Source organism: Acinonyx jubatus, chromosome X (genome assembly GCF_027475565.1).
Source record: "Acinonyx jubatus isolate Ajub_Pintada_27869175 chromosome X, VMU_Ajub_asm_v1.0, whole genome shotgun sequence".
Lineage (NCBI taxonomy): Eukaryota > Metazoa > Chordata > Mammalia > Carnivora > Felidae > Acinonyx > Acinonyx jubatus.
In genome coordinates, this window is record NC_069389.1 from 61,837,505 (window position 1) to 61,860,048 (window position 22,544).

Below are 22,544 nucleotides of genomic sequence, written 5' to 3' on the forward strand. Positions count from 1 at the left end.
CAGACCTCTTAGCAGTTGTATTTCCTCAATGCAAATCAACAAATTGGCATGCACATTGAGGACTGCATAGGTATGGTAGAATTAAAAGTAACCAGAGAGTTGGCTCCTACTGGCGTCCTAAAAATAAGATGCTTACTTAGAATTGCTGACTGCAGTTGCTGATGCTTACTTAGAATGAGGCCCCTGTTTAGAGGTACAGTATTGGGAGCAGAAAGTATCTGGTCCTACTCAGTCCACATGCAGTCTTGTTATGTGTCTTATTCTCCTAGAATGGAATTTAAAGAAAATCCTTTTGGATGATGGTTTGTATTTTCAATTCCCTTTCACTTTATCATTTTAGCATATCTGAAAAATATCTTTATAAGTTCATTATTACATTGGATACATGAGGTAACCAAGAAATACTGATGTTCAACAATTTGCTAGAGGACACACAACTGATTAAAAGGCAAATCTAGGATAAACTTCCAGTTACCCAGGCCAAGTTTCCTTCCCATTGAAATACATGCAGCAAGGTAGTTTAAAGATACCACTGTTAGGTTGCAGAGTTTATGACAGAGTCCAGTTTCAAAGATAACTTGAAACAAAATATCTCCATGCTTGTTTATAGTAGAATAACAATATTTTTTTGGGTGCTCATGGTATGTATAAGGCACTATGCTAGTTATACTTGGGGAGAGGAAGTTTAAAAGAATATATAACCTGACACCTTTTGTCAAGACTCTTGGTATATTTTGAGAAGAACTATATTTCTGTGGCTTTTATTTCTCAGGACTCTCTTCTTTCTCTTGACCGAAAATGTATGCACTGCACAAGTTTCAGTCTTTGGTCATCTCTTAGATTTGCTTTCTCTAAGATGGGCCAATCTTATGGCCTTGGTTGTCACATGCCCCAGATTTAATTTTGGCTTCCACCACTTAACCATCACTCACAGTCAGGGTCATTATTTGCAACTATCCATAATACATTGCTTCTTGGAATTTTTGCCATCTCCTCAAACTTGACAGGTCAAAAACACAACTCATCACGTCTTACATTCCCAATTTCCATCCCCAAATTACCTATTGTTGTGTATAGTGTAGCACCACTTCCCAGATCCCACAGGTTCAAAATTTTAGGGACAGCTCTGACTTTCTTATGCTGCCTATATCTAATCACTCACCAATTTCCATCTATTATTCCTCTTAAATGTCTCCTTGAGTGTTTCTCCATTCCATTTCCACTGGCATCCACCTATCCTATAGTCTAATTAATTTCTACTCTTTAAGTGGCTTCTCCATCTCCAGTTTTCTCAAATGTACTTAAGCCTATGAAACTCTGCTAGATTAATCAACTAAAAATGTTTTTCCATCATATACTCATTTATTCAAAGCTTGCTGATATGATTTCCCATTAAAAAGTGCCCGGAATTCAAAGTCTAATAATCTGGACTTACATTTCTATCCAAATTTATTTACTGTTACTCCTCAACTCAGTCCCTTTACTCTAGCCAAATCAGGTTCTTTGGTGTACACTACAGGTACCAAATTCACTTTTGATACAATGTATTTCTGTCATTTCTATGACTAGAATTGAATGCAAACAACATACATTGAACACTTACTATGTGCACAGAAGGTTTGTTTAGCATGGTCCCATATTGTAGACGTTTATTTAAGCCTATCTCATTTTATCTCCTCTATGAAGCCATCTCCATTCAGCCCAACCCACTGCTATCTTTCTTCTCCAAACCCCTTTGCCATTAAAAATATAACATTGGTTTACTGTCTCATATTTTTATGTTCTGTAAGTCTTATATCCCCACCAGCATTGTAAGTTCCCCAAGAGCAGGAACTTCATCTTACCTTTGTGTCACACACTGTATTGAGGTTAACTGACATTTGTTTAACTGGATTACAATAGATTCTAGATATTTTAATAAGAACATAAGAAATAACAAAATGGATCAAAGTAGATCAATGCAGAGCTATGTTATTTAAGAGATTATGATAGTTACCTTTCATGGCATCAAATCCACAATATTAGATATGTCCCTTAGGATCAGTGCCATCCTTTAATGCCTTATTATCAGTCAGTGATTCGCAAAAGCAAATTTATAATTTCCTGCACCATGGTAGAATCTTGCTTTTTCCCAGATAAGTACTTCCTAAACACATCAAAAGTTTGATTAAGAGTAAGAAAGCAAAGTAGTAGAAAATGAAATTGATGATTTTGGGCTAGGAAGACACAAAAATGCTGGATTCATACTGGACTCAATCTGGAAACTTTCTTTTACCTATACAGTTTGGGTTCACTGTCATTTATAGGAACTGATTGGCTAGTGCAGTCATTTGATTATTTTGGGGACCAGGGAAACAGTTTTTATTAAGGGTGTATTAAGGATGTAAATGTAGTACCTGAGGTCATTAATTTGATATATAAACAGAGACCACCTTTAGTTCTAATTGGGAAATTAATAGCAAAACAACAACAGAAAATATTTTTGAGTGATTGCAATAGATACCAAAACTTAAAATTATCTAGAAGCAAATTTCACTAATGTATTTGAAACATAGTACAGTCTGAAGTCCAGGTTTACTTACATTTTATTTTAGAATAATCAGTTGATAATTATATGTCATGGCCTCTCTCTAGTCTTCAAAACAATCAGAGTACTGAAAGGCAGAACCACTAAATTCAAGGATGTTTTTTTCTTTTTATCTAGGGGTGGAACTCACCGACTCATTTGTTTACCCTTGAAAAAAGCTTCTTTGCTGCTAAGTAGAGTTATGTTCCTGGTCAAAAATTTTCATTGAAATGTATACAGTGTTGGCTCTGTGGAAACCTGGTGTATGTCAGATATGTCTAAATTACTAAATAGATCATGTAATTTCCTTATATCGATTTATAGTTGTGAGAGCTTTCTGTTTGCAGTTGCTAGTTAGAATCTGTTAGAAAATTTATTAATGCCTCTGAGTCTATTTCCTTATTTGCAAAACAGGGATAGTAACACTTACCCTGTCTAAAATGCATGAGGATGAGAGGTTCAAGTGGGATAATGAATGTGAAACTACTTTGTGAATAAGCTAGGTCCTTCTTCACTATTTGTTTTACTTTTATCAGCAATGTGGAAACTTGTCTGCTTGGCCAAACTTGAGGGTTTGCATGTATACTCAGGATAACCCTTTATAGTTTTTTTTTTCCATAATGAAAGAAACTGCCACTACAGATTAGAGAAACTCCTCCGAGCCCTTGAAATAAGATTCTAAAATATGCCTTATATTTCTTTTTCTTTTTTAAAATTATTATGAGGTACTTTATTTATTTATTTGTTTTTTATTTTATTTTTTTATTTTTTTAAATTTACATCCAAATTAGCATATAGTGCAACAATGATTTCAGGAGTAGATTCCTTAGTGTCCCTTACCCATTTATCCCATCCCCCTCCCACAACCCCTCCTGTAACCCTCAGTTTGTTCTCCATATTTATGAGTCTCTTCTGTTTTGTCCCCCTCCCTGTTTTTGTATTATTTTTGTTTCCCTTCCCTCGGCAATCAAAAAGAATTAAATCTTGCCATTTGCAACTACGTGGATGGGACTGGAGGGTATTATGCTAAGTGAAATTAGTCAGTCAGAGAAAGACAAAAATCATATGACTTCACTCATATATTTCTAACTTAATTTCAAATGTGCTGGAGACTTGGGTAGTGTCCCCTCTATATTTTGCCATATTGAGCCCCAACAGAAGCACTGAGCAACACTTGTTGACAGACTGATTAGATTATCAAATCTCTGGCCAATAAGTAAAGTATAAAGAATTCATAGTAGCAGTCTAATTTAAAACAGGCAAGGCAGATTAGCTACCCTCAAATTCCTGGGAATTTGCTAAAATCCCAAAAAGCCAAAAGCCAAAAAGCCAAAAGAAGAATTTTACTACAAACTATTTTAGTCATAGCATTGAAACATCAAATCTTCTTACCTGCTACCTTCAAGACTGACAGTTTAGGGTCCTTTTGCATTCATTCTCAGAGGCAAGCTCCAAGTCTTCCGTAAATCGTCCCTTGGAGAGGTAACCTTCTTAGTGAGCTCCACAATGAATTTGAATACCCTAGAGGGTTCTAAAAGCACACTCCATTCACAGGGTGCCTGTTCTTTAGGCAGACTTCTTTGAAAAGATGAGTTGCTGCGATTTTCAAGAAGAGAGAGGGCAGGGCACATATGCTAGCCAATGTATACAGATTCTTCTTCCTCTTTCAGATTAGTCCTCACACTGCAAAGCACGCCTAAATTTGGCTTCTCTGGTGCAAAGTGGGGGAGGGGAAAGCAGAGGGAAGGAGGAGGAATAGAAACTGGAGACGTGCATGTTGTTGTGTATATAAGTGAGATTTTATACCTAGCTCTAGCAACAGAATCCTCAGGAAATCTTGTAGCTGCACTGAGATGGGAAGCAGGAAGGCGTATACTCTGTGAAGTTTAGCTCTAATTTTTACGACTTAAGGGTGGTTAGAGTATTTGTAGGCGGAGAAAGATAGTCCTACCAGGATATGCTAATCTAACTGCCATTATGTGAAACTTGATTTTAGGCAAGATAAATTTCACCTCTCTTTCTCTCTTTTTTTCTCTGTCTCCCTCACCCTCCTTGTATCTCTCTCTGTCTCCCTCACCCTCCTTGTATCTCTCTCTTTCTCTGTCTCTTTCTCTGTGTCTGTCTGTCTTTCCTTAATTGTATTTGTGGCTCTATCCATACTCTAAAAAATTATTTTTCTTTTTGGTGACTTATGTTCTGGAAAATAATTGTCTTAGTTTGAGTCTGATTTCCCCAAATCTCCATGACAGACATTGCCTCCATTGGATTAAAGGTAGTTTTGTTTCCATCACGCTGAGAATGACCTGGAATGACTAGACTTGCCATCAGTAGTCCTGTATTAGGAATCTGAAAGGCAGGTAAATACTCTTAGATTTTGGTTAGGCTCTGGAGTGTTGGAAAAATGGGATGCCCTGTCTGTCTTCTGGAGAATAGGGATATGGCAGTCTGCTATGCCTTGATTGGAGCTTGGGGTGGCACTTTGATATTATAAACAAAATGGATGAGAACAACAAAGTGTGAATTGTTTACATCAATTATATTGAGCTACATTAGGGTGGTATATATGGGGATGGGTACAAGTATGTTCATTTTAACACCTTTTAAACATGTTCCCATAACTAATAATTAATAATTAATTTAGTACTCAGTAAAACATGAGCCCAGCAACAGCCCTCTGTTTACTACTTGCTGTAGATGCAAAGCCATTTACTCAAACTTTGCATATGTAGGTACCTCAATTATATGACAGGAAACTTGAGGCAAGGGCACTAAAAATTCTGAAACCTACTTTTTCTTTCATAGAATTCTTAGTTATGGTAGTGGATGAGAGAGAAAGCTGTCCAAGCAAATTAAAGGGAGAGATAACATTTGGATCCAAGACCAGACTCTTCAATCCTCCCTTGGGGCGTTTACTAGCTAAAGTGACATTATAACTAGAATTTTTTCAGCTGAGTTTGGATCCCCAGAGGCCTAGGGGAAAGTTAATAAGGGAAGCAGAATATGAGTTATCACTTCATCTCTAGTCTGGACTATTACAGTCATCTTGAGCTATGGTGGAAAAGTAGTTTGTACTCAGATAATGAAGAAAAGAGAAAGGTTTTAACATATTTGAGCTTCAAGATGTCACCACAATAGCTATGACAGAGAGGGGATGCCATGTGATGCTCATGTGTGCTCCCCTACTTATTTCCTTCCTTAGCTGCTTCTCTGCTTCCTGAGTGATGGGAAGGGCAGTGCTCCATCCATCCACAAATGGGTCTTTTCCCTGTATAGCTGCATCAATTTATATCATGTTTGATATAATAACTAACATTTTTTTTTACCATTCCAGGAAATGATGAAATGCCAAAACTCATACCTCTTTGCTGTCTTCTCTCTACTCTTTCTCATTTTCCCAGATTATTTCAGTTCTTATTTTATTACTGAGTTGGAGAGGACCAAGTAGGGAATGGTGAAAAAGAGGGGGAATAATATATAGTTGGATGGAGACACTGTCTTAATTAACTAGGACTTTGGTACAAGGTTAAAGGATTTTCAGTCATAGAATGTTTACTCATTAATTATGAGCTACAGGATTAATAGTTTACATGAGCTTATAGAGCTGAAAAAGGAGCCTTAAAATCATTTTGCTTAGACTTTTTATTCAATTGAGTCCCTGAGGGTCTAATTGATCACAGGTCTAATTTATCATGTGTCACCAGCTATTAGCTTTCTGCCTTGTTTGTTTTGTCAACTAAATAAATCTAGTCCAACTCTCTCATATTAGAGATGAGGAAACTGAAACCAGAGAGAAAGAGACTTTCTTAAGATGTATTCATTTCACCATAAAATCAAGAGGAATCATTTTTTTTCCTCCAAGAACTGAAATTGTTCCACAATAAACACTAATGGCACTTTGGAAAGGAAGATAAAGAGTATTACTATACTCATAGCACAGTGATATACACACATGTACATTCATTCACAGAGACCGAGATAGCTGTGATTCATCCTTTTATTTCAATTCATGGAAACTCAGAGACAATAAAAATATATCAGTCTAAGCTGTGAAAATATGGCATTCAACACTTTTTTCCTGCCTCAGGGCCCACTCACTGCATGAGTATAAAGCAACCCCGGATTTTCACTTCTGGTGAGGTCAGGGTACACTAACAGAATTTTAGATGAGTTTGAATAAAACTTGTACAGAATAGCATAGATAACCTAGGACAGATTGTACAGATCATTAAAGTCAACATCCTTATGTTATTCTGTTCTGTCCAATGTGGTAGCCACTAGTCAAAGTGATTATTTAAACTAAAATGTAGAATAATAAAATAAAAGAAAATAAAATACTTCAATAAAACTAGCCATCTTCCAGATGCTCATAGGCACATGTAATGTGGATAATGGCAACTGCATTGAAAACCACAGATTTAAAATAGATTTTAGTGACGATCAATGGTGAAAAACTGGGAGCTTCTCCCATAAAGTCAGGAACAAGATAAGGATATCCACTTTCACCACTCTTATTCAGCATAGTATTGGAAATCCTAGCCACAGCAATCATACAACAAAAAGAAATAAAAAGCATCCAAATTAGTAAGGAAGAAGCAAAAAGTTTCACTATTTTCAGATACATGATATTATATGTAGAAAACTTTAAAGACTCCACCAAAAAATTACCAGAACTGATAAATGAATTCAGTAAAGTTGCAGGATACTAAATCAATTTACAGAAATCTGTTTTGTTTCTATACCCTAATAATGCAGCAACAGAAAGAGAAATTAAAAAAATAATCAAATTTACAGTTGCGCCCAAAATAATAACATACCTAGGAAAAAAGACCTGTACTCTGAAAACTAAAACATTGATGAAAGAAATTGAAGATGATATAAACAAATGGAAAGATATTCCATATTCATGGATTGGAAGAAGAAATATTGATAAAATTCCCATGCACCCTAAAGTAATATACAGATTTAACTCAATCCTTATCAAAATTCCAACAGCATTTTCACAGAACTAGAAAAAACAATCTTGAAAATTTTTATGGAACCACAAAAAACCCAAAATAGCCAAAGCAATCTTGAAAAAGAAAAACAAAGCTGGATGTATCACAATTCCAGATTTCAAGTTATACTAGAAAGCTGTAGTAATCAAAACAGTATGCTACTGGCATGAAATGAAACCCCACATAGGTCAATGGAATAGGGCAGAAAGCCCAGAAATAAACCCACAATTATATGGTCAATTAATCTCTGACAAAGGAGGCAAGAATATGCAACGTAAAACAAAAATCTCTTCAGCAAATGGTATTGGGAAAACTGGCCAGCCACCTGCAAAAGAATGAAAGTGGACCACTTTCTTTCATCATATACAAAAATAAACTCAAAATGGAGAGCTTAAACCATAAAAATCCTAGAACACAGGCAGTAACTTCTCTGACATATGCTATAGCAACATTTTTCTAGATATGTCTCCTCAGACAAGAGAAAAAAAAAACAAAAATAAACTGGTGTGTCTGGTTAGCTCAGTTGGTAGAGTGTCCAACTTTTGATTTTGGCTCAGGTCATCATCTCATAGTCGTGAGATCAAACCTCACATCAGGCTCCTTGCTGGGTGTGTAGCCTACTTAAGTTTCTCTCTCTCCTTCTCCTTCTGCCCCTCCCCTGCTCAAACATACTCTCTCTCTCTCTCTCTCTCTCTCTCTTTCTCTCTCAAAAAACAAAAACAAAACAACTATTGGGACTACATAAAAATAAAAAGCTTCTGCACAGCAAATGAAACAACCAACAAAACTGAGAGACAACCTATGGAATGGGAGAAGATATTTGCAAATGACATATCTGATAAAGGGTTAGTATGCAAAATATAACTTATCAAACTCAACACTCAAAAATTAATAATCCAGTTAAAAAATGGGCAGAAGATATGAATAGACATTTTTGCAAAGAAGACAATCAGAATGGCCAACAGACATATGAAAAGATGCTCAACATCACTCATAATCAGGGAGATATAAATCAAAACTACAATGAGATATCACCTCACACCTGTCAAAATGGCTGAAATCAACAACACAAGGAATAACAAGTGTTGGCAAGTATGTGGAAAAAGGGGAACCCTCTTGCACTATTGGGGAGAGAATGTAAACTGGTGTAACCACTGTGGAAAACAGTATGGAAGTTCCTCAAAAGGTTAAAAATAGAAATATCCTATGGTCCAGGAATCACACTACTTGGTATTTACACAAAAAGTACAAAAACACTAATTCAAAGGGATACATGCACCCCTATATTTATTGCAATATTATTTACAGTAGCCAAATTATGGAAGCAACCCATGTTGTCGACTGACAGATGAATGGATAAAGGTGTTACATAATTTAGCCAGAAAAAAAAGGACAAAATCTTGCCATTTGCGACAACATGGATAGAGCTAGACAGTATAATTCTAAGTGAAAGAAGTCAGTCAGAGAAAGAGAAATATTACATGATTTTAGTCGTATGTGGAATTTAAGAAACAAATGAACAAAGGAAGAAAAAGAGAGACAAACCAAAAAACTCTTCACTGTAGAGAAGAAAGTGATGGTTACTAGAGGGGAGGTGGTTGGGGGAATGGTGAAATAAGTGAATGGGAGTGAGAGTACATTTATCTTGTACACTTGAAACTAACATAACACTGTATGTTAACTGTACTAGAATTAAAATAAAAAATAGAATAGATTTTATTAAAAATTTTTTTTATCTCTTGAAGTCCTCATATGAGTGATATGATTTCACTCATATGAGGACTTCAACAGACAAAACAGATGAACATAAGGGAAGGGAAACAAAAATAATATAAAAACAGGGAGTGGAACAAAACATAAGAGACTCACAAATATGGAGAACAAACAGAGGGAGTGGGGTGGGCTAAATGGGTAAGGGGAACTAAGGAACCTACTCCTGAAATCATTGTCGCACTACATGCTAACTAATTTGAATCTAAATTAAAAAAAATGTTGCTTCCAACAGTATATGACATTTTCCAAAAGCACTGTAAGTAAAACTTTACAGCTTTCATTAAAATAATTGACAAGTTAGAACTTAAAAAAATTAATTTTTATTTATTTCTGAGAGAGAGAGAAACAGCATGAGCAGGGGAGGGGCAGAGAGAGAGAGAGAGAGAGAGAGAGAGAGAGAGAGAGGGATCCATCCATGCTCTGAGCTGCTAGCACAGAGCCCAATGCAGGGCTGAAACTCATGAACTGTGAGATCATGACCTGAGCTGAAGTCGGATGCCCAACCGACTGTGCCACTCAGGCACCCCAAAAATAGAACAGATTTTAAAATAAATATCTAGATTGGAGTAAGAAATATCACAAGTGCAAGGTCATATAATTAACTGCCAAAATTGGAAAAAAGAATCAGGTTTCGGAATTCCCAATCTAAAATGAGCAGTTTGGGGCACCTGGGTGGCTCAGTCAGTTAAGCATCTGACTTAAGCTCAGGTCATGATATCATGGCTCCTGGGTTCGAGTCCCGTGTCAGGCTCTGTGCTGACAGTTCAGAGCCTGGATGGAGCCTGCTTCAGATTCTGTGTGTGTGTCGGGCTCTCTCTGAACTCCTCCACTCATGCTCTGTCTCTTTCCCCCTCAAAAATAAATAAACATTAAAAAAATAGAAAACAAAGAGTAAACAGATTTATTTCCACACCCTGCAGTTATTTCTATCTCATTATAGATCTATGGGCATAACTGAGGTACACTGACTGTATGTGACTTTATTTGTGGGTTTGAAGTTTCGGGAAGAAAGCATCTAGTTAGAATGAATGAGGGACCTCCTTTACATGGATTTGTACAGTTCTTATCTGTCTTCCCTGACAGGACAAAAAGCGATAGTATACATAAAAGTGGAGTGAAAAAAAAGGTATACAAATGGAAAGTGCATTAATGATGATCAACTCCAGCTTTACTTCCTTGCATTTAATGCCCCTGAGTTGAGCAGAGATGGGTGTCTGTGGGGAAACTGGCTGGACTGGTAGGTCAGTTTGGCCACTGAAATAAGAGAGAGTATGCTGGATGTGTGTGGTCAGGGAACCTGCAAATAGATTGCAAACCTAGGAACTAGGGCTGGTTGGACTTGACACCACCTCAGCTTTTGATCCAGGAGATGACCAGTAATGGAGTAATTAGACAAAATCTTTAGTGAGAAGTAGGTCTTTCCTTAATTGGAGTGATTATCTACAACAACTTAAAAGTGTATTAGTTCAGGTTTCTTCAGGGAAACAAAATTTTCTATGAAATCACAGTAGTATAAATTCCTGTTGAGACTGGCAACTACTAAGAGTTATTTTAGGAGTATTTAAGAAATCCACAGTTCCTCAAAGCTCTTGCTACTCCATACTTGCTAGCATAAGCCTGAAATACTATTAAATGTAGTGCACACTGAGAGTCCTCTCTTAGATGCCTTTAAAACCAAGTTCACTAAGGAGAAGTGAACCAAGAACTGATTCTCATAGGAGAGGTCATCCACTATGGATGGGGAATCTAAGTGTTCTTATTAGAAAAAAATATCAACAATCCCTATTTTATAACATTTAAAATTAAATAAAATGAGAGCCATAAAAATGCTTTATAAGCTATAAGGAAATATGCAGATAAAATTATTTCATTAACTATTTCTCCATTCTCTTCTACACAGTGCTACTTCTCACCTAAAATATTGCATGAGTTCTCATGCAAATTTTTTGAGGGAAATTTAGGTAACTTTGAGATAATTTGGGACCCTGTAGGGTGTTATAATCCAAGAGCAGAGAATTGATGCCATTGAGGATCTAGTTGCAAAAGGCTATTTTTATACCTGGAGGTAAGTTTGCACAGAGACAATATCTGACAGGCCTACTTGTATGTGTTTTCTGTGTGTATGGGCTACTGAAGTGCTATTTGTAAAACTGCCTTAGCTACCTGAGATTTCTGAAGGTAAAGTGAAAACATTCATTTGACTTGAAAATGAAATCCCAAAACCTGGTTTCATTGTGGCTACATCACTTTTGGTGTGACCTGGAAGAGAGAAAGTCACTTGAATTTTCTGAGTGTCAGTTCTCCCATTTGTAATTAATAACAGTAAAGGGTTAATAATTGCGACTATATCACTTCACTAGAAATAAGAGTAAGCTAATGTATGTGAAAATGCTTGTGAACTGTCAGTAGCTATACAAACAACATAATTGTTATTTCCTAGTAGCTTGGGAAATGCCCCAGGGATGTGTTTAGAAGCTGTCTTTGATGTATTTCCTTTATTTAGGCAGGGACCAATCAATTCTCTGGCCAAGAAGGGAAAGTGCTTCAATGCAAGTGTTTTCAATGACTCCCCTTTTTCATTTTTCCTTTCAGAACCCCTCCTTTAGATGGAGTAGTTGGTAGCAGAAGTAACTATATTCTGAGGCATTGTATGCACTAGTAGTTAATAGTGTAAGCTCTGGAGACAGACAGATCTGGGCTCAATCTTGGTTCCACCATTTACTATTTGTGATCTTGGGTAAGTTATTCAACCTCTTAGCTCCTTAAATTCCTGGTCTGTAAAATGGAACCAATAATTACACTACCTCATGGGGTTGTTACAAGGCTTAAATGCAATAGTGCCTGGCATAATGTTTCCAATAAATATAGCTTTATTTTTATTCACACTATGGTTTTGCTCACTCAGAGTTATTATATTTTAAAATTACCAACCAGGAATTAGACACTGTCCTGAAGGATGACTTCTGGTTTGGAGTGTTAAGAACTTTCCCACATCGTAGCCTTTCTGGTTTGGTGATTTCATGATTTGTACAAGTGAGCCAACCCTCAGGAAATATTAGGCACAAATTTGAATACAATGTAGAATCTTTACTTTTTGTTTTCATTTCTATTTCCACAGTTTTTCCAATTTACACTTTTTGGTAATTTTTTTTTACTTTTGCTTTCAGGTGATCAAAGTGCTTTACTTGACATTGATTATATCCTAATAAATACGTGCATCACAATTTAGCCCAGAAGGCTCCTCACTACTAAATACCTAGTACCTAGTACCTGGTACCTAGATTGGCTGCTTGAAGCTTTGAACTTGACTAAAACAAACTAACAAAAATGAAGATTTTGTTTACTGTTCTAAAAAAAACCACACAGAATATAGTATTTGTCTCATGGGACTAAGCTGAATCCTTAGAAGTATAATAGATATGGTTATGGAAAAAAGGGATTAGTTTGTTTAATTTCATGATTTTTGATTTTGAACATACTTCTATGGATCAACCTCAAGTTCATTTTGTTAGTTTAGAGATTACATTTTGTTCCATGAAGTTGTACATGACAATTTATTTCTCACCCATAGAGAAGAAATATGGGAAAGGAAGGAGACAAATGTGTGGTTACCGGTTGGTTGAACATTTTCCTTATAGCAGGAAAATACACTTAATAGGATGAGGAGTAAAGGTTTATCTGGTGTTCAGGAACATAAACTGATCACTTTTGTTACATCTATTTTCTTTCTTTTATTCTTTTTTAGAGAGAGAGAGAGAGAGAGAGAGAGAGAGAGAGAGAGAGAATGTGATCCAGGGAGAGAGGCAGAGGGAGAGAGAGAGAATCTCAAGCAGGCTCCATGCTCAGCACAAAGTTGGACATGTGCTCAATCCCACAACCCTGGGATCATGACCTGAGCCAAAATCAAGAGTTGGTGCTCGTCCGACTGAAGCATCCAGGCGCCCCTATTACATCTCTTAGCATGGAATCTGAACTGTTATCTTCCAATTCTTCACTGTTGATCAAATGAAGTTTATGAAAGCACTTTAAAAAATAGGAATTCACTGTAAAATTCTGAGATCATTATTTGTTATTTAGCTTAATGTTGATGGAGAAATGCTCTTGTTAGAGAATATTGAAATTTCTCATTTGCATAAAGATATTATTGGTATGCTCCCTCCTCTGAAATGGTTCTAATGTCCACTTTTTTCTAAATGAAGCACTTTTTTTCTCTTTGGAATTTGCACAAATATTATTTGTTTATTCTTACTGCCAATAAAATTTCCACATACAGAACATAATCAGATGGTAACTATATTTAGGTCAAACTCAATTTATAAATAGATTAAAAATTATTGACTTATTTTTAAGATTTTTCTTAAAATTTTCTTTTTATTTGAATATATACAAATAATTGTTGATACAAATGTTGCATTAGTTTCAAGAGGACAACAGAGTGATTCAAATTCTCAATGTTATGCTATGCTCACCACAAGCGTAGCTACCATCTGTCACCATACAGTGTTATTATAATATCACTGTCCATATTCCTTATGATGTGCCTTTTATTCCTGGGACTTTTTCATTCCATAACTGGAAACCTGTATCTCTCACTCTCCTTCACCCATTTTGCCCATCCCCTCACAACACTTCCCTATGGTAAACATCAGCTTGTTTTCTGTATTTATAGGTCTGATTCTACTTTTTGTTTTTGAATATGATGACTATTCAATCTCTAGGCTGTCTTGAGTCCATTATCATTTAAACAAATGAGGAGTCATCAGGATTAGTCAAAATGGTACCTGTAAAAGTCTGTCTCTTTGTTTCTAAGATAAAGAGGACTCATAATTTACTTATTTTTGTTTTATAACTGTCAGTCCTTCTCTTCCTTCCTGTTTTAAGCAGGAAGTGCTGGTAGCATTATATATAAATAAGCACTCCATGTTGCATAACTGTGCCTCCTTTCAGACTTTTAAGAGTGTATCAGATAGTTTAGTTGTACTTAATAGGTTCTCAGGGAAGCAAGTCAGAAGAACATTTTAAACACAGAAGAAAGAGGCTAGAAACCTAAAAATCTCTTCATACTACATTTTTCTTGGGGCCATGTTTTGTCTACTGCACATGTGAAATTAAGTCAGAACTTGTCAGTACAATAGGATAACCCCTGAAGAAAATTAGGAATAAGTGAAGTGAGCACTTCTTGACTTCTGTTTTATTTAAAAAACTATTTTCCTTTTTAAATTTTAGTATTTTATTAAAGTATATTTTTAACTTTTTTGAGGAACCTCCATACTGTTTTCCAGAGTGGCTGCACCAGTTTGCATTCACACCAACAGTGTAAGATGGTTCCCCTTTCTCTGAATATGGGCCAACATCTGTTGTTTCCTGTGTTGTTAATTTTAGGCATTCTGACAGGTATGAGGTGGTATTTCTTCACAGTTTAGATTTATATTTCCCTGATGATTAGTGATATTGAGCATCTTTCATGTGTCTGTTGGCTATCTCTATGTCAATTTTGGGAAAATGTTGATTCATGTCTTCTTCCCATTTCTTAACTGTATTATTTGTTTTTTGGGTGTTGAGTTTGATAAGTTTTTTATATATTTTGGATACTAACCCTTTATAAGATATGTCATTTGAAAATATATTCCTCCATTTTTTAGGCTGTCTTGTAGCTTTGTTGCTTATTTACTTTGCTGTGCAGAAGTTTTTGATCTTGATGAGGTCCCAATAGTTCATTTTTGCTTTTGTTTCCCATGCTTCTGGTGATGTGTATAGTAAGAAGTTGCTTAGGCCAAGGTCAAAGAGATTGCTGTCTGTTTTCTCCTCTAGGATTTTGATGGTTTCCTGTCTCACATTTAGATCTTTCATCCATTTTCAATTTGCTTTTTGTGTATGGTGTAAGAAAGTGATCCAATTTCATTCTTTTTGCATGTTTCTCTCCAATGTTCCCAACACCATTTGTTGAACAGAGTGTTTTTATACCATTGGATATTCTTTCCTGCTTTGTTGAAGATTAGTTAGCCATATAATTGTAGGTTCATTTCTGGGTTTTCTATTCTGTTCCATTGATCTATGTGTCTGCTTTTGTACCAGTACTGTCTCGATGACTACAGCTTTATAATATAACTTGAAGTCTGGAATTATGATGTCCCCACTTTGCTTTCTTTTTTCATGATTGCGTTGGTTATTTGGGGTCTGTTGTGGTTTCATACAAATCTTAAGATTGTTTGTTCTAGCTCGGTGAAAAATGTTGGTGTTATTTTGATAGGGATTGTATTAAATCTGTAGATTGCTTTGGATACTGTAGACATTTTAAAAATATTTGTTCTTCCAATCTATGAATATTCCAAACATGGAATGATTCTTTGTGTTTTTTCAACCTCTTTCATAAGTGTTCTTTAGTTTTCAGAGTGCAGATCTTTTACTTATGTGGTTAGGTTTATTCCTAGTTATCTAATGTTTTTGCTGAAAGTGTAAATGGGATTGATTCCTTGATTTAATTTTCTGCTGCTTCATTATTGGTGTATAGAAATGCAACAGATTTCTGTACATTGGCTTTATATCCTGCAACTTTGCTGAACTCATGTATTAGTTTTAGCAATTTTTTTCATGGAGTCTTTCAGGTTTTATACATATAGCATCATGTCATCAGCAAATAGTGAAAGTTTAACTTCTTCTTTGCCTATTTGGATACTTTTTATTTCTTTTTGTTGTTGGTTGCTGAGGCTAAGACTTCCACTACTATGTTAAATAGTAATGGTGAGAGTGGATATCCTTGTCTTGTTTTTGACCATAGAGGAAAAGCTCTCACGTTTTCCCCATTGAGGATGATACTAGCTGTGGGTCTTTCATATATGGACTTCATGATGTTGAAGTATGTTTCATTAATAACTACTCAACTGAGAGTTTTTGTCAAGAATGGATGCTGTATTTTGTCAAATAATTTTTCTGCACCTATTGAGAAGATCATATGGTTCTTTTCTTTTACTAATGTGATGTGTCACGTTGATTGATTTGTGAATATTGAACCACTCTTACAGTCCCAGAACAAATCCCACTTGTTCGTGGTGAATAATTCTTTTAATGTACTGTTGAATCCGATTTGGTAATATCTTGTTGAGAATTTTTGCATCCATGTTCAAGCAATATCGGCTTGTAATTCTCTTTTTTATTGGGATCTTTGGTTTTGGAATCAATGTAATGTCTCATAGAATGAGTTTGGAAATTTTCTTTCCCTTTCTATTTTTTGGAACAGTTTGAGAAGAATAAGTATTAACTCTTTACATGTCTGGTAGAATTCCACTGGGAAGCCATGTGGCCTTGGATTTTTCTGTTTTGGGAGATTTTTGATTACTGATTCAATTTCTTTGCTGGTTATGGGTCTGTTCAAATTTTCTATTTCTTCCTGCTTCCATTTTGGTAGTTTGTATGATTTCAGGAATTTATTCACTTCTTCCAGATTGCTGAGTTTGTTGGTGTGTGTGTGTGTGTGTGTGTGTGTGTATAATATGCTCTTATAATTGCTTATAATTATGTGATGTTGGTTGTGTTCTCTCCTCTGTCATGTATTAGAGTTTTTTCTCTTTTCTTTTTGATAATTCTGGCTAGGGGTTTATCATTTTTATTAATTCTTTCAAAGAACCTGCTCTTAGTTTTGTTGATCTGTTCTACCTGTTTTTTATTTCCATATTATTTATTTCTGCACTAATCTTTATTATTTCTTTAGTCTTTATTTGCTTTATTTGCTGTTCCTTTCTGTAGCTCTTTTAGCATAAAGTTATGTTGTGTATTTGAGACTAGTTTTACTTCTTTAGGTAGTCCTGTATTGCAAGCAATATACTTCCCTCTTAGGACCACCTTAGTTGCATCCCACAGGTTTTGGACTGTCATGTTTTCATTTTCATTTGCTTCCATGTATTTTGTAATTTCTTCTTAAATGTCCTGGTTGTTAGCAATGGACAGATCAGCTAAGTGGAAAATCAATAAAGAAACAATGACTTTGAATGACACACTGGAACAGATGGGTAACAGATATATTCAGAACATTTCATCTGAAAACAGCAGAATACACATTTTTTTTTTCAATTGCATATGGAATGTTCTCCAGAATAGATCACATACTGGGTTACAAATCAGCCCTCAAGAAGTAAAAAAAGATCGAATCATACCATGCATATTTTTAGAGAACAACTCTTGTTAAACTTGATGTCAACCACAAGAAAAAAAATTGGAAGGAACATCCTACTAAAGAATGAATGTAGGCTGGCAGAGCAGTGGCAGGGTCCCAACATGGTGGGGCAGCATGGAAGTTCTCTGCTTCTCTCCTCCCTGAAATGCAGCTAAATCAGAATCAAACCATTTTGCACACCTAGAAAACTGATCTTAGGATTAACACAACAATCTGCATAACTAGAGCTGCAGAACTTGGCAGACACATGGTGCAGCGAGGTGAATTGGGGGATAGAGAAGTTGTGGGAGGTAGTGAGCAGTATTTGTAGAGAGAAGACAGAAAGTGGGGAGAGTACAGGAAAAGCACTCACCCTGAAAGTAGCTGGGAGAAAGAGAAAGAGTGGAAACATCCACAAGTGACTGAACAAGAAAGGGAGAAAGGAGAGGCTTCCAATACCATTAGGACTCTATAAAAAAGGCAGAGCAGTGTTGGAATTCCACTGCCCAATGGCTGGAAACACTCTGTTTGGAAGGGCAAATCCTCAGGAGCTGGTAGCAAGGTCCGAGGGGTCTGTGGGCCACACTGGGATAAGGGGGTCCCCTACTAGGAGAGAATTTGGTAGAGGCTGTACAGCCTCCCCACAGGCAAAGGTTCTAGGGGACCCTAGGGAACACAGTTGCTGGTATTGGAACAAAGTGTCTAGGGTGCAGTGAAACCTGGAGCTGGTTGTGTGTTGTGATTTACCATAATCCCTGAACCACTGTCTCTTTGTGATATCATGAACTTATTCTGGGGCAAGCCAACACCTGGCCACAACTTCTGAGCCTCTGCAACATTGTGATCACAAGTATGTTCCCAGGGGCATTCTGGCACTTGGCCATTGCTTGGTGAGACCCTCCCCCAGAGGGTCAGATTGGGTCCTAGCAGCAGGGCCCTCAGAAGTGAGGGGTTTGGAAACACAGACCCATCTGAGATAAAATTCAGGGGGGAGGTGCTGCCTGACAGGCCAATGGTTTGGAGGCAGACAGTAGAGAAGCAGGGAGTGCATGGAAGCCAGAGATGAAGGGGGGGGGGGTGCTTGGTTGCCAGTTGGTGAGAGCACAGAGTTCTGGTACTAGAGACTGGGAAGTTGGGTGGCGCCATTTTCACCTCTTCTACACATGTACACACACAGGCTGGAGCACCACACAGATCCACCCCAGTAAACTAAGAAGCACCACCTAGTGGAGAATGGAGCCGTTACACCAAGCCCCATCCAACTTCACCAACCAAGCCCTAGAGGACCATCACAAGTCTGTCTACCTGTTTAATGTATGGACAATAAAGTGCTTCATAGTTTGACTTCTAGGGGGAAGTGGATGTAATTTCATTCAGATATCATTCTGTTTGCTGGTCCATCTATTTTTTTTCTTATTCTTGGATACAGAAAAAGATTTATTTTTATTTTCTGTTTTTATATAAAATTAAAAAATTTTTACTATATTTTTATTTTTATAAATTTATTTTTTATTCTATTTTACCTTCTTCAATTAATTTTATTCTATTTTATTGTATACATTTTTTATTATTTAAGATAATTTTAATGTTTTATTATTTTATTATTTTTGAGAGACAGAGTGCAAGTGGTAGAGGGGCAGAGAGAGGGGAAACAGAATCCAAAACAATTCCGGGCTCTGAGCCATCAGCACAGAGCCCGATGCAGGGCCTGAACCCACAAGCTGTGAGATCATGACCTGAGCTGAAGTCGGACACTCAACCAATTGAGCCACCCAGGCACCCCTGTAAACATTTTTTAAAATTTTAGATGTTTTCTTATTTTTTTCTTTTCTTTTTCCCTTTTTTCTCTATTCAGTCAAGCTTATTCCAACAATCAGACCAAAACATACATAGGATATAGGCTCTTTTATTTGATTTTATTGTTTTGTTTTTGCTCTTTTTAATTTTTAGTTTTTATTTTATTAATTGTTTTTCTTCCTCCAAAATGACAAAACAAAGGAATTCACCCCAAAAGAAAGAACAGAAAGAAAGTACAGCCAGGGACTTAATCAACACAGATATAAACAAGATGTCTGAATTATAATTTAGAATTACGATAATAAGAGTGCTAGCTTGGATTGAAACAAGCATAGAATCCCTTTCTGTGGATATAAAATAAGTAAAATTTAGTTTGGACTAAATTAAAAATGCTATAACTGAGGTGCAATTTTGAATGGATGCCACAGTGGCAAGGATGGATGAATCAGAGCAGTGAATAAGAGATATAGAAGACAAAATTATGGAGAGTAATGAAGCAGAAAAAAAGATGGAAACTAAGGCAAAAGAGCATGATATAAGAATTAGAGAAGTCAGTGACTCACTGAAAAGGAAGAACATCCAAATCCTAAGAGTCCCAGAAGAAAAAAAATGAGGAAAAGGTGTAGAGGGTTTATGCAAGCAAATCATAGTGGAAAAGTTTCTTAACCTGGGGAAAGACACAGACATCAAAATCCAAGAATCACAGAGAACCTCCATTAAATTCAACAAAAACTGACCATCAACAAGGCATATAATAGTCAAATTCACAAAGTACACAGACAAGGAAGGAATCATGAAAGCAGCAAGGGAAAAAAGTCCTAACCTATAAAGGAAGACAGATCAGGTTTACAACAGACCTACCCACAGAAACTTGGCAGGCAAGAAAGGAGTGGCAGGATATATTCAACGTGCTGAATTGGAAAAATATGCAGCCAAGAATTCTTTATCCAACAAGGCTGTCATTCAAAATAGAAGAAGAGATAGTTTCCCAGACCAAACAAACAAACAAACAAAGAAAAAAACCTAAGCGAGTATGGTGAACACTAAACCAGCCCGCAAGAAATTTTAAGAGGGACTCTCTGATGGGAGAAAAGACAAAGCAAAAAAGACAAAAACAACATAGACTAAAAAGGACCAGAAAACACCATCAGAAACTTGAACTCTACAGAAAACACAGTAGAATTAAGTTCATATCTTTCAGTATTAATTCTAAATGTCAATGGACTAAATGCTCCAATCAAAAGACATAGGGTAGCAGAATGGATAAGAAAACCAAATCCATCTATATGCTGTTTACAAGAGACCCATTTTAGATCTAAACACACCTTCAGATTGAAAGTAAGGGGATAGAGAACCATCTCTCATATTAATGGTCACCAAAAGAAAGCTAGAGTAGCCATACTTATCTCAGACAATCTAGATTTTAAAATAAAGACTGTAACAAGAGATGAAGAAGGACATTATATCATAATCAAGGGGTCTATCCACCAAGAAGATCTAACAATTGTAAACATTTATGCCCCATTAATTAATCACAAACATAAAGAAACTCAATGATAATAACATAATAGTAAGGGACTTCAACACTCCACTTACAACAATGGACAAATCATCTAAATAGAAAATCGACAAGGACACAATGGCTTTGAATGATACACTGGACCAGATGGACTTAACAGATATATTCAGAACATTTCATCCTAAAGCAGTGAAATAAGCATTCTTCTCAAATGCACATGGAATATTTCCAGAATAAATCACATACTGGGACACAAATCAGCACTCAACAAGTTTAAAAATATTGAGATCATACTGTGCATGTTTTCAGACCACAATGCTAAGAAACGAAATCAACCACAAGAAAAAAATTTGGAACAACAAGAAATACTTGGAGATTAAAGAACATCCTAACATGGGGTGCCTGAGTGGCTCAGTTGGTTGAGTGTCCAACTTCAGCTCAGATCATGATCTCACTGTTTGTGGTTTTGAGCCCCACGTTGAGCTCTGTGCTGACAGCTCAGAGCCTGGAGCCTGCTTAAGATTCTGTGTTTCCCTATGTCTCTGCCCCTCTCTGGCTCATTCCTCTCTCTCTAAAATAAATAAACATTAGAAAAAAAGAACATCATACTCAAGAATAAATGGGTTAACCAATAAGTTAAAGAGGAAATTAAAAAGTACATGGAAGCCAATTAAAATGATAACACGACAGCCCAAAACCTCTGGGATGCAGCAGAGGCCATCATAAGAGGGAAGTATATAGCAATCCAGACTTTCCAAAGAAGGAAGAAAGGTCTCAGATACACAACCTAAACTTACACCTAGAGTAGCAAATGAAGCCCCAAACCAGAAGAAGACAGGAAATAATAAAGATTAGAGCAGAAATCAATGCTATCAAAATAAATTTTTAAAAAAGTAGAACAGATCAATGAAACTAGGAGCTAGTTCTTTGAAAGAATAAACAAAATTGATAAACTTTTAGCCAGATTGATCAAAAAGAAAAAGGAAAGGAACCAAGTAAATAAAATGAATTGAAGAGGAGAGATCACAGCCAACACTGAAGAAATACAAATAATAATAAGAGAATATTATGAGCAATTATATGCCAATAAATTGGGCAATCTGGAAGAAATGGACAAATTCCTAGAAACGTATAAACTATGAAAACTGAAACAGGAAGATAAAGATAATTTAAACAGACCCATAATCAGTAAAGAAATTGAGTTAGTAACCAAAAATCTCCCAACAAACAAGAGTCCAAAACTGGATAGTTTTCCAGGGAAATTCTATCAAAAATTTAAATAAGAGTTATTAAATAAGCTTATTTTTTTGAAGCTGATAAAAAAATAGAAATATAAGGAAAACTTCCAAATGCATTCTATGAGGTCATAATTACCTTGATTCCAAAACCAGAGACCCCACTACAAAGGAGAACTATAGACCATTTTTTCCTGATGAATATGGATACAAAAATTCTCAATGATACTAGCCAACTGGACCCAACAATACATTAAAATAATTATTCACCATGATCAAATGGGATTTATACCTGAGATGCAAGGCTGGTACAATATCCACAAATCAATCAATGTGATCCACCACATCCATAAAAGAAAGGACAAGAACCACATGATCCTCTCAATAGGTGCAAAGAAACCATTTGACAAAATACAGTATCCTTTCTTGATAAAAACTCTCAAGAACGTAGGGACAGAAGGATCATACCTCAAGATCATAAAAGCCATATACAAAAGCCCCATCGCTAATA

At 36.1% G+C, this 22,544-nt stretch overlaps 1 protein-coding gene across 9 annotated transcripts in view; it reads right to left on the minus strand.

Moving 5' to 3' along the window:
• The window catches only part of CYSLTR1 (cysteinyl leukotriene receptor 1), a 179,041-nt gene that overhangs the window by 43,543 nt on the left and 112,954 nt on the right, over nucleotides 1-22,544 (minus strand). For 2 of the 9 annotated variants that reach the window (XM_053202517.1, XM_053202518.1), the window contains 2 exons: nucleotides 3,959-4,097; nucleotides 1,997-2,146 (listed from right to left, as the gene is read on the minus strand). The exons of 2 other annotated variants lie outside the window; for them this stretch is intronic. The gene's annotated coding sequence lies outside the window, so the exon portion shown is untranslated. Of the gene's footprint in view, nucleotides 1-1,996; nucleotides 2,147-3,958; nucleotides 4,469-22,544 lie in introns of those variants that run through there. 5 more of the 9 variants (XM_015084285.3, XM_027053760.2, XM_015084286.3 and 2 more) reach the window with 3 other exon arrangements.